Source organism: Moschus berezovskii, chromosome 19 (genome assembly GCF_049115385.1).
Source record: "Moschus berezovskii isolate FMDL1 chromosome 19, NW_MosBer_1.0, whole genome shotgun sequence".
Lineage (NCBI taxonomy): Eukaryota > Metazoa > Chordata > Mammalia > Artiodactyla > Moschidae > Moschus > Moschus berezovskii.
The window spans coordinates 69,536,629-69,550,922 of NC_142478.1; the positions used below are offsets into that span (position 1 = coordinate 69,536,629).

General features: G+C 53.9%; 1 protein-coding gene across 4 annotated transcripts in view; it reads right to left on the bottom strand.

Moving 5' to 3' along the window:
* The window catches only part of TPST2 (tyrosylprotein sulfotransferase 2), a 54,656-nt gene extending 40,416 nt beyond the window's left edge, over positions 1-14,240 (bottom strand). Inside the window, exon 1 of one of the 4 annotated variants that reach the window (XM_088828293.1) lies at positions 14,222-14,240. The gene's annotated coding sequence lies outside the window, so the exon portion shown is untranslated. Of the gene's footprint in view, positions 1-2,706; positions 2,725-5,023; positions 5,044-13,979; positions 14,064-14,221 lie in introns of those variants that run through there. The other 3 variants (XM_088828290.1, XM_055404520.2, XM_088828294.1) reach the window with 3 other exon arrangements.
* Positions 14,241-14,294: the final 54 nt, after the last annotated feature.

Below are 14,294 nucleotides of genomic sequence, written 5' to 3' on the forward strand. Positions count from 1 at the left end.
CCCCTCCCCCCACCGCCACCTTTAACTATTTTAAACCAGGATTCAACCACTCTGATACAGACACATCAGAGGCCCTTTGAGACCTTGGCACACTCACCACTCACATGGTCTTCTCCCAGACCAGCATGATTTTTTAAATTGTTTTCATAAAACTAAGCAAAATTGATTCCCAAAGTCTCATGGGAAAACTCACAGTGACGACTGGAGCCAGCTAACCACTGTCACTTCTGCCTGCAAGGGTGTGTGGGTCGGAGTTTTCCTCATGGAAAGCTAACCCGAAGACTATTCTTACCCAAAGGTCAGAAGGCTGTTCTGATACTTCACGCGTAGAAAAGTTCTTGACGAACGTCCCCCTCCCCCTTAATTGTAGTTTATGGTTTTTCTGATTACGTGGCTGAGAGCCAGTAAGGTAGGAAGTCTTGACCAGGAACAAAGCAAGCAGGTCACAAACGCTTCCTGATGGAAGTTCCCAGATAAGAGGAGTCTTTCATCAGGTGATCTCTGGGGTATCTGAGCGGAGGGCCAGGAGTGAGGTCTGTTTGTTTTTTAATTTCTGGCTGTGCTGGGTCTTCATTGCTGTGCACAGGCTTCTCCTGCAGGGGCTTCTCTTGTTGCAGAGGATGGGCTCCAGGGTGCCCAGGCTTCAGTACTGGCACGTGGGCTCAGCAGTTGTGGCTCACAGGCTTAGTTGCCTGGAGGCATGTGGAATCCTCCCGGACCAGGGATCGAACCCCTGTCCCCTGCATTGGCAGGCAGATTCTTAACTACGGGACCACCAGGGAAAGCCCTGGGTGGGGGTTTTAAGAGAACCATTTGCAGGCAGCACATCCCCGGGAATCTCATTTTACCTGGGACATCAACCTGCCCACCTGCTTCCCTCGTGGACAAACACAGTCCTGGGAGACCCTCCTTCCTCTTGCTTGCTCCCGACGCAGACATAAGAGGAAGAATTTCAAAGAACTCCAAGAGCTGCTCAGACAAGAACACTTTAAAAATCAGAGGGAGGAACCCATGAGGAGAACCGTCTCCTCATGGTTCATTGGGTTCTGGGGGCTAGAGTCAGAGTGAGCGAATGGCCTTTCTTTAAAGAAAAATGGTTTGGGGCGCTTAAGGGGCCTGGGACTCTGTTCGAAGTATTTACATCTGCAGACTTGCCCAGACATCACCAGAAACAGACTCAGAGAGTATGCTGCTGTGGGGAGAGTCCCTGAACGTCTCTGAGCCTCAGTTTCCTTATCTGTAAAATGGGTAAACAACACAATCCAGATTGCTATGAATTACTGAGCACTTCTATGCATCAGGCACCACATAAACTCACGTATAATCCTGCCAGGAACCCAAGAGACAGTCACTAATAGGATTCCCATTTTACAGGGACAGAAACTGAAACCAGAGAAGAGAAGGGGCTGGCCCAAGGCTACACCACTTGTGCACAAGTTAACTCGAGTGTGTCTGACCCGTAACTGGGTGAGCTAAATCTTGCAATAAATCTCCTCTTAAAAACAACACTGCCCAACCCAGTCTATCCAGATAAACCACCGATCCTTTCCTTTTTTACATTAATAAAAATCAAGGTATACTGTGAAGATTCTAAAGTCAGAGTGAGATAGTACCTATAAAAGAAAAATACATCTACGTATATAGTGGGTTGGCCAAAAAGTTCATTTGCAGAACCATATGGGGGTGGATGGAAATTACAACAGCAATAAGAATAACAGCAGTGACTGTAATAACAGCAAACGCGCGTTTACTCCATGCCTGGGCGCTGGTCTAGGCACCTTACACGTACTAGTTCATTTACTCCTCACAGCTAATCTATGAAAACAGTGCTGTTATTATCCCATCGACAGACGAGGAAGCCGAAGCACACAGGTAAAGGCCTTGCCTCAGAACTCTCAGCATGTACGTGGTGGAGCAGAATCTTGAGCCTACCCTGACCACATTTTATTTTCCTGGGCTCCAAAATCATTGCAGACAGTGACTGTGGCCATGAAATTAAAAAGATGCTTGGTCCTTGATAGAAAAGCTATGACAAACCTAAACAGCGTATTAAAAAACAGAGATATCACTTTGCCCACAAAGGTCTGTCTAGTCAAAGCAGCAGCTGGGAACAGATGAGCAATGCAAACTCTTGGGCCCCTTCCAGACCTGCTGGGTGGGGGTTCTGGGCGTGGGGTGCAGCCAGCTGTGGAGGACAAGCCCTCAGGGGTTGGGGGCTGCTGCCGCTTGCTCAAAGGCGCTGTGCTCCCACTGACCTTCTCAGGATGGGAGGAGAGGCAGGAGCGGGGCAGGGGCGGATCCCCAGACACTGGAGTCTCATGCAAGGAGAGCCCCTTCCCTCCTCGGCAGAGCTGCGTCTCTTCCTTCTGGTTTCCCCAGAGAACCCACAGAATGCCTATGATTACAACAGCATCCTCCGTGCAACCCAAGGGCAGAGCGGGTGACACGTGAGCGGAGGGCTAAGGTTCCCGAGGCCGTGGCAGCCACAGCCCCGGGCTGACAGCAAGCCCACCGTCTGCCTGCTGGGAGGTCAGTGACCTCTGACTCCACAGCCCCAACCCCTTCTGCAAACCTTGGGGCTGCGTGTCATCCCCTGGAGGGTACAGGGGCCCCCCAGCAGGTGGGCAAGGTGGCCTCAACTATCTCCCACCTCCTCAGGGATGGTTTTCACGTGACCCCCGACCCAAGGCCACCAGGAACACCCACCCGCGCTGTCTTGTTGTCGAGGGTGGGGGTTCCGGACACGGCTCTGGGTTCCAAGTCCGTTGGCACACTCTTGAGCAAATTGCAAATCACCTCCGCTCTCCAGACCTCAGTTTCCTCGTGGGCAGAAGGAACAGGCTGGACTCAGTCTCTGATCTGGCCCTTCTCCCTCAAACTCTCACAAGCCCTACTGGCCTACTGTGTGCTGGAGGGGAGCCGGGGACACGCTGCATGGTGCTTACCTGTGGGGGGGGGGGGTGGAGGGGCATGGCCTCTGCGTGGCCCAAGGGGACCACCCACGGACACGCACCTCTGCTTGGGAGCCAGGGTAATAACACCCTCGCCGCCCCAGGGGACAGAGCCCCAGCCCAAATCAAACCCACAGAGTCAATCCACCCTCGGCCATCAACCCAAGCTTCCTCTTCCTTCTTGCAGCCCTGGATCAGCTGGGTGGGGCAAGGGGGCCCCCCCCGGGGTTGGGGGGCGGCCTGTGAACCCTGGACAGCAGCCTCGGCCGCCCTCCTGACCTCCCTGGGCCTCCACTTCACCCAGCCAACGTGGCCCACGCCGAGGCTCCCGCACCTCCACGGGCACGCGGGGCTGGTCCCGGGGGTTCTGATGGGCCTGGAGGCAGGATGTCACTCGCAGCCGAAGGAAGTGGGACAGGGGAGCGCGAGGAAGAGCGTGTGGGGTGTGCAGCGGGGAGGGGAAGGGGAAGTAGCCCTGGTCAGGGAGGGAGAGGACAGCCGGACAGGGACGGGGGATGGGGAGGATGCGGAGAGCCAGAGATGGGCCAGAGACGGGGGCGGGCGAGACAGGGATGAGGGGAGACAGAGTCAGGGGGAGACCAAACCAAGAGGGAGACGGGATGGGAAAGAGAGTCAGGGCACGGCAGAAACAGAGACCCCGGCAGACACAGAGACCCCGGCAGACACAGAGACCCCGGCAGACAGCGGCTGGTGGGGAGTAAGAGCAACGGGGAGCAGCCTGGAACAGGAACCTCGGCTCCCCAGCAACGACTGGGATGCACAGCCCGCACCACCATGGCTAAGCGGGTTCTTCCCTGCCCCCAGCCTCGGCGCCGGCTCCTGGGACTTCAGGGAAAGAGCAGACCATCAGGAGGAAGGCTGCTGTGGGTCTGACCCCTCCCTGCTTCCTCCCACCCCTGCCACGGGGCTCCCCCCAAATTCCCACCTGCCGAGGGCCACCCTGGTGACGACAGCTACACTCCAAACCCCCTTTGCTGTCGTCGACCTGATCCTCTGGTTAAACGAACTCAGTATCGGTAAAAACATTTTCAAAGGAAACTCTGCCCCCTCACACCTTCAGTTAACAACACACCCTAATTAAAAAGTGACTGCAAAGAAGACACGGAAAGGAAGCGATCCTTCTGCCTCTTGGCTGAGGTTGCCACCAGCCCAAGGACCACCCCACAGAGCCCACTCCCAGGAGCCCAGCGGGGGGATCTGCTCTTTGTTCATCCACAGGACTCCCTGGAGACAAGCACTGAGTTAGCACCCACAGCAAACTCTGTCCAGGAAGCCATCAGAAGGTGGAAGGGAACTTGGAGAGGAAAACTTTCTCCTTCGCCAGGGTAAACCCAGGTTTTCTGACACAGCCAATTTTTAACATTCTCTCATCCCCAACATACAAACACAGACGGAAAAATCTCAGTGCTGTCAGCTGCACCCAACCAACAAGGCCAGTTCTGTGCCTGTGGCTCCCTTCCCCTAGAAAACCCTTCCCTCCTCAACTCAGCTAACTCCTATTTGTACAGTTTGTACCCCCTCCTCCAGGAAGCCTTCCTTGACTGCCTCCCAAGCCCGTGTCAGGTCCCTCCAGGTGCTTAGCAGCCTGAGTGGCCTCTCTGGCTCACTGCCTCCTCCACTGGAAGGCACAGGACTGGGCATTCCCCACATCCCCTCGACATTAGGGGTCAGCAAGGCCCCCAACTCCCACCACCAGCTGCATGGATTATTTGTCGACTTGACGGGAGAACAGACAAAGAAGTGAAGGCATCCGAGTGCCCGCGGATGGGTTGAAATCAAAACAAAACCTTCTCCGTGCTCCATGAAGATTTTCCAGGCAGAAGCTCTGATGTAACAAGAATGTACTGACCTGGCACCAGTTAGCCTCGCCCTTTTCCTGGCCCCCTAGACTCATAAAATGGATACAATAGCAAACTACCCCTAAAGAGCTAAGTACCCAGGAGGCCCTCAAATATTAACCGCAATCATCCTTTTTATTACAACCTTACATTCACCAAATCACAAAACATTATTACTTGAGTAATATGAGTAGATAGAGGCTGTCAGACTACCTGTAAAGGGCCCAATAATTGTTATTTTCAGGACTTCCCTGGTAGTCCAGTGGTTAAGACTTCACCTTCCAATGCAGAGGCTGAGTTCAATCCCTAGTCAAGGAGCTAAGATCCCCCATGCTTCCTGCCAAAAAACCAAAACATAAACAGAAGCAACATTGTAACAAATTCAAAAGACTTCCTAAAAAAAGCACTGCTGCTGCTGCTACTGCTAAGTCACTTCAGTCCTGTCTGACTCTGTGTGACCCCATAGACGGAAGCCCACCAGGCTCCCCTGTCCCTGGGATTCTCCAGGCAAGAACACGGGAGTGGGTTGCCATTTCCTCTTCCAAAGTGTGAAAGTGAAAAGTGAAAGTGAAGTCGCTCAGTTGTGTCCGACCCTTAGCGACTCCATGGACTGCAGCCTACCAGACTCCTCCATCCATGGGATTTTCTAGGCAAAAAGCACTAGTGATTTTTAAAAATATATATTTTCAGATCTGTGGGCTATAAGGTCTCTGTTAGAACTACTGGACTCTGCTGTGGTAGGTGGAAGGAGCCATGGACAAATGTAGATAAGTGTGGCCCTGTTTCAATCAGTTCAGTTCAATCACTCAGTCATGTCCGACTCTGCGATGCCATGAACCTCAGCACACCAGGCCTCCCTGTCCATCACCAACTCCCGGAGTCCACCCAAACCCATGTCCATTGAGTCGGTGATGCCATCCAACCATCCCATCCTCTGTCATCCCCTTCTCCTCCGCCCTCAATCTTTCTCAACATCTGGATCTTTTCAAATGAGTCAGCTCTTCACATCACGTGGCCAAAATATTGGAGTTTCAGCTTTACCATCAATCCTTCCAATGAACACCCGGGACTGATTTCCTTTAGGATGGACTGGTTGGATCTCCTTGCAGTCCAAGGGACTCTCAAGAGTCTTCAACACCACAGTTCAAAAGCATCAGTTCTTCAGTGCTCAGCTTTCTTTATAGTCCAACTCTCACAACCATACATGACTACTGGAAAAACCATAGCCTGACTAGATGGATCTTTGTTGACAAAGTAACGTCTCTGCTTTTTAATATGCTGGCTGCTGCTGCTGCTGCTGCGAAGTCGCTTCAGTCATGTCCGAGTCTGTGCGACCCCACAGACGGCAGCCCACCAGGCTCCCCCATCCCTGGGATTCTCCAGGCAAGAATACTGGAGTGGGTTGCCATTTCCTTCTTCAATGCATGAAAGTAAAAAGTGAAAGTGAAGTTGCTGTCTAGGTTTCAATAAAATTTTATTTCATGTTTCAATAAAACTTTATTTATAAAAGCAAGCTGTGGACCAGATCTGGCCCATGGGCTGTAGTTTCCTGACCTCTGATCTAGGTTGTCAGTGCTTCAAGTGTGGTCTTTAGACATAAGCACTGGAGTTCCCTGGGAGCTGGCCCTGTCCCCAACCTGCTCAGTCAGCCTCTGCACTTTGGCAAGATCTCTAGGGGATTCGTGAGTGTTTAAGTTTGAGACGTGTGGTGTGTGCTCAGTCACATAGTCATGTCCAACTCTTTGTGACCCCATGGACTGTAGCTCGCCAGGCTCCTCTGCCCATGGGATTCTCCAGGCAAGAATACTGGATTGAATTGTCATTCCCTTCTCCAGGGGGTCTTTCTGACCCAAGGATGGAACCCGAGTCCCTTGTGTCTCCTGCATTAGCACACAGATTCTTTATCACTGAGCCACCCTGGGAAGCCCCAGTTTCCCAGTTCGGCAGCTCAGGTCAGAGATGTCATTTTCTCTTTTTCTTTTTGCCGCCTCTACCGGAACACGTGCTCTGGGAAAAGTGGGACCTGGTGGCTTCCTGAATCTTGCACCCCAGCATCTAGCTGAGAACTTGCCATGTGTCCTTATTCAGTAAGTCACTGAGGGCCAAGGGTGGCCCAGGGCCAGGTGCAGGGGGCATGGCACTGACTGTAGACCTCACCCTGTGGCTCTCCATGCAGTGATAGGTGGCTTGATGACCCGCCACGGCAGCCACTGGGAATTGGGGAGAGTGGGTTCGAATCCTGGTGCTGTCGCCTCAGGCCTGTGTGACTTCAGGGAAGTGACCGGAGTGTCAGTTTCTGGGAAATGAAGCTGTCAATAAGAGGAATGTCTCCCTGGCACCCTGTGAGCACAGGGAGAGGGTGTAGGATGCTGTTCCGGCAACTGTGAGGTGGCGTGGAGGCGCTGGGGCAGACACCCTCGCCAGTCCTCACGGCAGAGGGACCTCTGTCAATCGTGTCCGACTCTTTGCTGCCCCATGGTCTGGAGCCGGCCAGGCTCCTCTATCCATGGGATTTCCCAGGCAAGAATACTGCAATGACTTGCCATTTCCTGTCCAGGGGACCTTCCCGACCCAGGGACTGAACTCACATCTCTGGCATCGGCAGGCGGATTATTTACCACTGAGCACCCTGGGAAGCCCTAGAAGGACCTGACCTGGTCCCCAAATAACCCTGTGGGCTAGTCAGGGACCTGGACCAGGTAAGGCCAGACCCTGGGGCCCAGAGAGGGACTGCGGGATGGGGACAAGGCCGTGTTAAAAGCCTTGAGGGGACTCTCCTGGTGGCCCTGTGGCTAAGACTCCACGCTCCCCATGCGGAGCAGGCTCGATCCCTGGTCAGGGAGGTAGATCACACATGCCGCAACCAGAGATAGCTGCAAGCCTCAACTAAGACCTGGAGAAGCCACATTAAAAAAAAAAAAAAAAAGCCTTGAAGGTTTCCAGTAGCAGAAAAGGTAAAAGGCCTCAGACAGTCTCTGATGACCTAGAAAAGCAGCGCTGGAAGAACTCCTGGAGAACACCGAAACCAGTGGTTTAAAATATATATTCGTATCTAAAGCAACGGATCTGCTCATTCAAATGACACCCAGGCAGGCCCCTGGGGTCCTCAGAGCCTGGAAGGTGTGCACTCGGCCAGGGACCCTCAGGGCTGGGACACGGTGGGAAGAAACCAGGAGAGCCCAGGCCACCGAAGGGGCAGTTTCAGGATGCTCCAGTTTGGCCCAAGCTCCCGAATTTCCCTAAGAAGGGAGGCTTTGGCATTATTCTCTAAAAATATTCGAATGTTTTCTCCTTTTAAAATAAAACATTGTGGGAGTATACAAGAGCGACCCTGTGGGGCGAAGCCGTTGACTGGCAGCTTGTTACAGCCCTACCTTACCCATTTCACAGGTGGGGAAACAGAGTCTCAGTGAGGGCAAGCACTCTATCCAATGTCACACAGCAATCTGGAGGCAGAGCTGGGACTCAGCTGCCTCTGAGCTCTTGCCCAGCCCGCAGCTGCTCATGAGACTGGGGGGAGTAGAGGGACACCGGGGGTAGGGAGAAGAAATCTAGACCTCACAAGCCAAAAGCCCTGCTTGTTCTGTCCATCTGGAAAGCATTGTGGATAGAAGGGAAGAAAAAGGATGAACAATTATTAATAACATACAGTAATTTTATGATAAATTTTATGATAAAATAAGAATAATTCTATAATAATGTAATAAGAGCAACTGAGATTTTCTGTATGCTAGGCATGAAGGCAGGGTATCGAGAGGCAGGTAAGACGGTAATTAACAGTGTAGACTCTGGGGGCTTCCCTGGTGGCTCAGTAGTAAAGAATTCTCCTGCCAATGCAGGAGACATGAGTTTGATCCCGATCTGGGAAGATCCCATCTGCCTCAGAACAATGAAGCCCCTGCACATAGCTACAGAGCCTGTGGTTCTAGAGCCCGAAATCCTGTGCTCCACCGGGCGAAGTCTGCGCACCGAGATGAAAGAAGCCGCCACTCTCTGCAATGAGAGGAAAGCCTGCGTAGCAATCAATACCCAGCACAAAAATGAACAAATAAAAGGATAAACAAAAAAGTGTGTAGACTCTGGATTCAAACCCTGTCTCTCCCCACTTCCTAGCTGGGTGACCTTGTGCAAATGACTTTGCCTCTCTGTGCCTCTGCGTGAACATATCAGAGGGCGGGCAGGAAAATTAAGTGAATTCAAGCACAGAAAGTGCCTAGAACACTGCCTGGCACTCAGTGAGCCCGGTTGACATTGTATTTATAATCTCTGCCTCTGGACAGATGGGGAAGCTGGTCTCACAAAGCAACACGTTCAAGTATCTCTGAAGAGTCCATCGGACCCCAGGGGCCTGGCGTTTCCCCTGGTAGCAAAGTGGCACTTTGCCCCCGACCCCTCCCGTCAACACCTGCAGGAAGTAGGTCCCAGCTGCGCCTGTATGAGATGAGGAAACTGAGGCATCGGGGAGTCAGCCTGGGAACACCTCGCCCACGTGTGGAACTGGCCGGATTCAAACACAGGCCTGGGCCCTCAAGGATGCTATGGCCCGACCCACTCTCTGGCCACAGCTGCCTGGGTCAAAAGTCTGGCTGATGCGGGAATTCACTTGGCGGCCCAGACATTCTCCTCGGGGCTGTGGAAGCCCGGGGTGGAGGAGACCCGAGTAAGGGGCGTGGGAAGGGGCAGGCACCCTGGAACCTGCCCCGGAACCAGACAGAGCAGATGTGTCTGCAGAGAGCAAGGAGCTTTGCAGGCAGTGGGAACAGGTGGCAAGTAGGGAGGCCAGGAGCCTGCTACCCAGACAGGTTTCCACTCTGCCGCCTGGCAGATCAAAGCCACGCCGGCCACACCCAGGCTTTCGGGTCAATATCAGCCACTTTTGAGCTGCCGCTCTTGCTACAAACTGATCCACAAAGTCACGTGGATAACGCACCTGAGCACTTTACCGATCCCAAGCTGCTACTGTATTCAGTCCACGCCCGTTCCCCAGCGGGATACACTGAGGCCCACCAAGGGGCAAGCCCTTGCCTGGCCACCACAGCCCTGTTTCCATTTCCCCAGGCTGCCTTCTCCATGCACAAAATTCAGGATTTTAAAAGGCCAAGGGAGGGAAAGGATGCACAAGTGAACAAAAGCAGGAGGGACTGGACACGGCCACCAGGAGGCCGGGTCTGCACGGCCCTCCCAAAGAGCAGCTGCCCAGTGGGACAAGGCTGGTGGCTGGGACCCCGGGATGCACAGCCCAACGCCAGCTGAGGTTCCTGAACCAGCGGATCACAGGCTGAACTTCAGGGAGAACTGGTGACCTTCAAGCCCCCTTGTGGTCTCACGACACCAGCGCCCTCTGACCTGGGCTCTTCCTGGGCAGCCCTGTCTAATCCAAAGACAAAGAGCGTGAGGGATGCGATGGGCATCCCAGGTGTGGGGGCAGTGACCAAAAGGAGGGACATGGGTGGCTGTCGCTCAGGACTGCTTGCCTCAGGCCCAGGGGGGCGTCTCTGGAAATAAGCAGTGGCCCACTTAGGGTACATCTAACTTCCCCAATGGCTCAGGCAGTCAAGAATCTGCCTGCAGTGCAGGAAACTCCGGATTCGCAAGTTCGACACCTGATTCAGAAGATCCCCTGGAGGAGGAAATGGCAACCCACTCCAGTATTCTTGCCTGGAAAGTCCCACGGACAGAGGAGCCTGGCGGGCCACAGTCCACGTGGTTGCAGAGTCTGACACAACCAAGCATGGATGTGAGATAAGGGAGCCTCGTGGCCACCAGGGGACGTCAGGGGCGTGGGGTGAGCACAGGTAGCGCCAGACTCCACTTCCGAGCCTCGGGGCTGCAGTCGAGGAAACCCACCAGAGGTCTCCCTGGCTTCCACATGGAGCCTCAGCTGTCAAGGCACTCCTGCTGGCCTCGGGTGGGAAGGTCTGAGCCATCCCCCCCTTTCCTTTCACCCCATGCAGAGGTCCCTGAAGGCACCACCAGATCGTGTGCCGGGTCCTGGGGTGGGCATAGCGAGCCCCGGGATTCCTTTCCTCATGGCCTCCCCTGATCCCGCTCAGGATCTGGCAAGAGGAATCTGAGCAAATATTTCTCACTATTACAGGAGGGCCTGGTGCACAAGTACCTCACCTAACTGCCCCAGTCTTGATCTGCTTCCCTTCCTCAGAGTACCCAGGAGTTTCCAGTCAGTCTACTAAGGAAGAGCTTAATTTCCTGTGCTTCAGTGTCACCGGTGTAAATTTCACATGTGCTAATTTCACATGTGTTAATTTCTAACTAGCAGGGGTCAAAGCCAGTGATTTGGAAGATTTCAGCTGCTGAAGACTACATTTGTTCAAGAGCATTAGAACCCTCATTTGCTGATGATAGGATTGTAAGACAGCGAAGCTGCTTTGGAAAACGGTTTGGCAGAACCTCAAAAGGTGGAACGAAGAATTACCATATGACCCCACAATTCCACTCCTAGGGCTGTACCCCAGAGAACTGAAAACATACACCCACACAAAGACTTGTACAGGAATGTTCACAGCAGCACTATTCACAATAGTCCCAAAATGGCAACAACCCAAATGCCCATCAGCTGATAAACAGATAAATAAAATATGATTTATTCAATGCAATGGAATATTACTCAGCCAAAAATTTAAAAAGTAATGGCAAGCCACTCCAATACTCTTGCCTAGAAAATTCCATGGATGGAGGAGCCTGGTAGGCTGCAGTCCGTGGGGTCGCTAAGGGTCGGATACGACTGAGCGACTTCACTTTCACTTTTCACTTTCACACATTGGAGAAGGAAATAGCAATCCACTCCAGTGCTCTTGCCTGGAGAATCCCAGGGACGGGGGAGCCTGGTGGGCTCCCGTTTATGGGGTCACACAGAGTCGGACACGACTGAAGTGACTTAGCAGCAGCAGCAGCAATGCGCTACTAAAATAGGAACTTCCTTGGTGGTCCAGTGGCTAAGACTCCATGCTCCCACTGCAGAGGTCTTGGGTTCGATCCCTGATCAGGGAACTAGATCCCACATGTCACAACTAAAGATCCTGCTGAAACGAAGACTGAAGATCCCACGTGCCGTAACTAAGACCCAGCAAAGCCAAACATATTTTTTAATGCTAAAATTACAAAGTAATAAAGTACTGCATACTAGCCCGAATAAAGTACCGCATACTAGCCCGTAGATGAAATTTGTAAACATTCCAAGTGAAAAGCACCAATCACAAAAGGCCATAGTGCATGATTCCCTTTATAGGAAATGTCCAGAATAGGCAAATCCATAGAGATGAAAAGCAGATTAGTGGTTGCCAGGGGCTGGGGGAAGGAGGGATTGGCAGTGACCGCTGATGGGCCTAGGGTTTCTTTACGGGCAGTGAAAATGTTCTAGAATTAGATACTGGTGACGGTTGCACAACTCTGTGACTATCTCAAAAACCACTAAATTGAATGCTTTAAATGGGTGAATTGTATGGTATGTGAGTTATATCTCAATAAGGCTATGATTTAAAAAAATTACCTGAGATTTTAAAAAATAAGGTGATATAAACACATATATTAAATAAATAATAGTACAGCTGGGAGTCAATGGGTTAAAATGGTTCATAAGTGACACAATAAACCCGATTTCACAGTCAAGGAAACTGAGGCTGAGTGTAGGGGAATGACTTGCCCAGACCACATCACTACTAAACCACAGTGAGTCACACCAAGATCTGTCCAAACCCAGAAGCCTGGCCTAACCATCAAGCCACCCAGCTAAATGAAGGCATATGAGATGGAGTAGAGGGAAAAGTCTCCACAGCCCAGAACGGGAGACAGACCTGCAAAAAGAGGTTAACAAGCAAGGGCCAGTTAACTCTGGGATACCAAATAGGAAGGCCCAACGATGCCAAAAGACCCTGACGCTGGGAGGGACTGAGGGCAGGAGGAGAAGGGGACGACAGAGGATGAGATGTTTGGATGGCATCACCAACTCAATGGACATGGGTTTGGGTAAACCCCGGGTGTTGGTGATGGACAGGGAGGCCTGGTGTGCTGCGGTTCATGGGGTCACAAAGAGTCGGACGCGACTTAGTGACTGAACTGAATGATGCCTGTGGAGTGCCAGGGAAGGCTTCCAGGAGGAGGTGCTGCTCAAGGAGGTTTCTAAAGGATTAATAGGAGTTGACCAGCTCCCCACAGCCTCCACCTCCATTCCAACATCTCTACAAGATACAAGAATCAGGGGGCCTCAGGGTGAGTTTCAGCTCTGCCACATCCTAGCTGTGGGATCCAGGACCGTGGGCACAAACCTCTCTGAGACTCAGTTTCCCCATCTGTAAAAGGGGAAGAAGGCAAAGCGATCAGCCCTTTTAACTACTGAACTCAATCGGATGGTTCCCACCCTTCCTCCCGAGGGGTCGGGTCTCTGAAGTGGGAAAGCTGGACCTTGACCTCTGCCCCACATAATAATAACAGACTCTGCCAGGTCCGGCACGCCCAACCTTAGTGACCATGCCCCCTTTCCCTGGCCGCCACTCCCAGTCCTACCTTTACGAGGCATCTCCCACTCAGCTCACTCCTCTGAGAGCCGGAGGTTTCTGGGCAGTGAGATCCTCTGGTCAAACTCCAGCCCCTTCCTAGTGGGTGACCCCCAGTTCACCAAGGCTGACCCCTTATCTCCTGTTCTCGGCGACACCACCCCCACGCTCCAGGCAACGATTTCCTTCCCCTAATCCCTCCACTTGAGACACGCCTCGCAACTCCACAGCGGCTGCAAGTTAACTTCCAGGCGCCCCCTCGCGCGTCTCTGCGCCCGCGTGGGGGTCCCCGCGCGCGCCGGGAGGGGTCGGTGGCTCCGACAGCGGAGACACGCTGCTTCCCCCCAGCCCCGATACACACACACACACACACACAGACGCTGAGCACCTCCCGAGTTCACCGCGGGATCCGGGTCACGGGGACCGGGTCTCCGCCGCATCCCGCGGAGAGCGCACGGAGCGGGTACGGATCCGCGAGCCGCCCGCCAGCGCCGCCTTCCTCCCAGCACCCAGCCCCGGAGCCCGGAGCAGCCGGGCCGGGCCAGGGAAGAAGCCGCCAGGGCCGAGGGCTCCCCGGCGCCCGAGGCCGACCCGCAGGCGGCCTCCCGCCGGCGGCTGCAGCCCGGGCCCCCCCACCGCGCCGCCCCGGGGCCACCTACCGAGAGAAGGGCGCCGCGGCACCGCGCACGCCGGCGACTCCCAGCTCGCCAGCCGCCCCGGCCGGGGAGGCGTGGCCGCGGCGCCGTGACGTCGCGCGGGGGCGTGTCTGGAACGTGGCCCCGCCCCTCGGGCCCTCCCACGGCCCCTCCCCGTCGCCCCGGTCCCGCCTCCAGACCGCGCGGTGGGGCGGGGCGTCCCAGAGAGACGTCCCCGAGAAACCCTGGTCCGCCTGCTGGCTTACCCGCAGCCCCAAGCCGCTCTCCACTTTTCCGCCTGCCGGCAGCTCTGTTTAAAAGAATTTCCCTCTGTCTGTA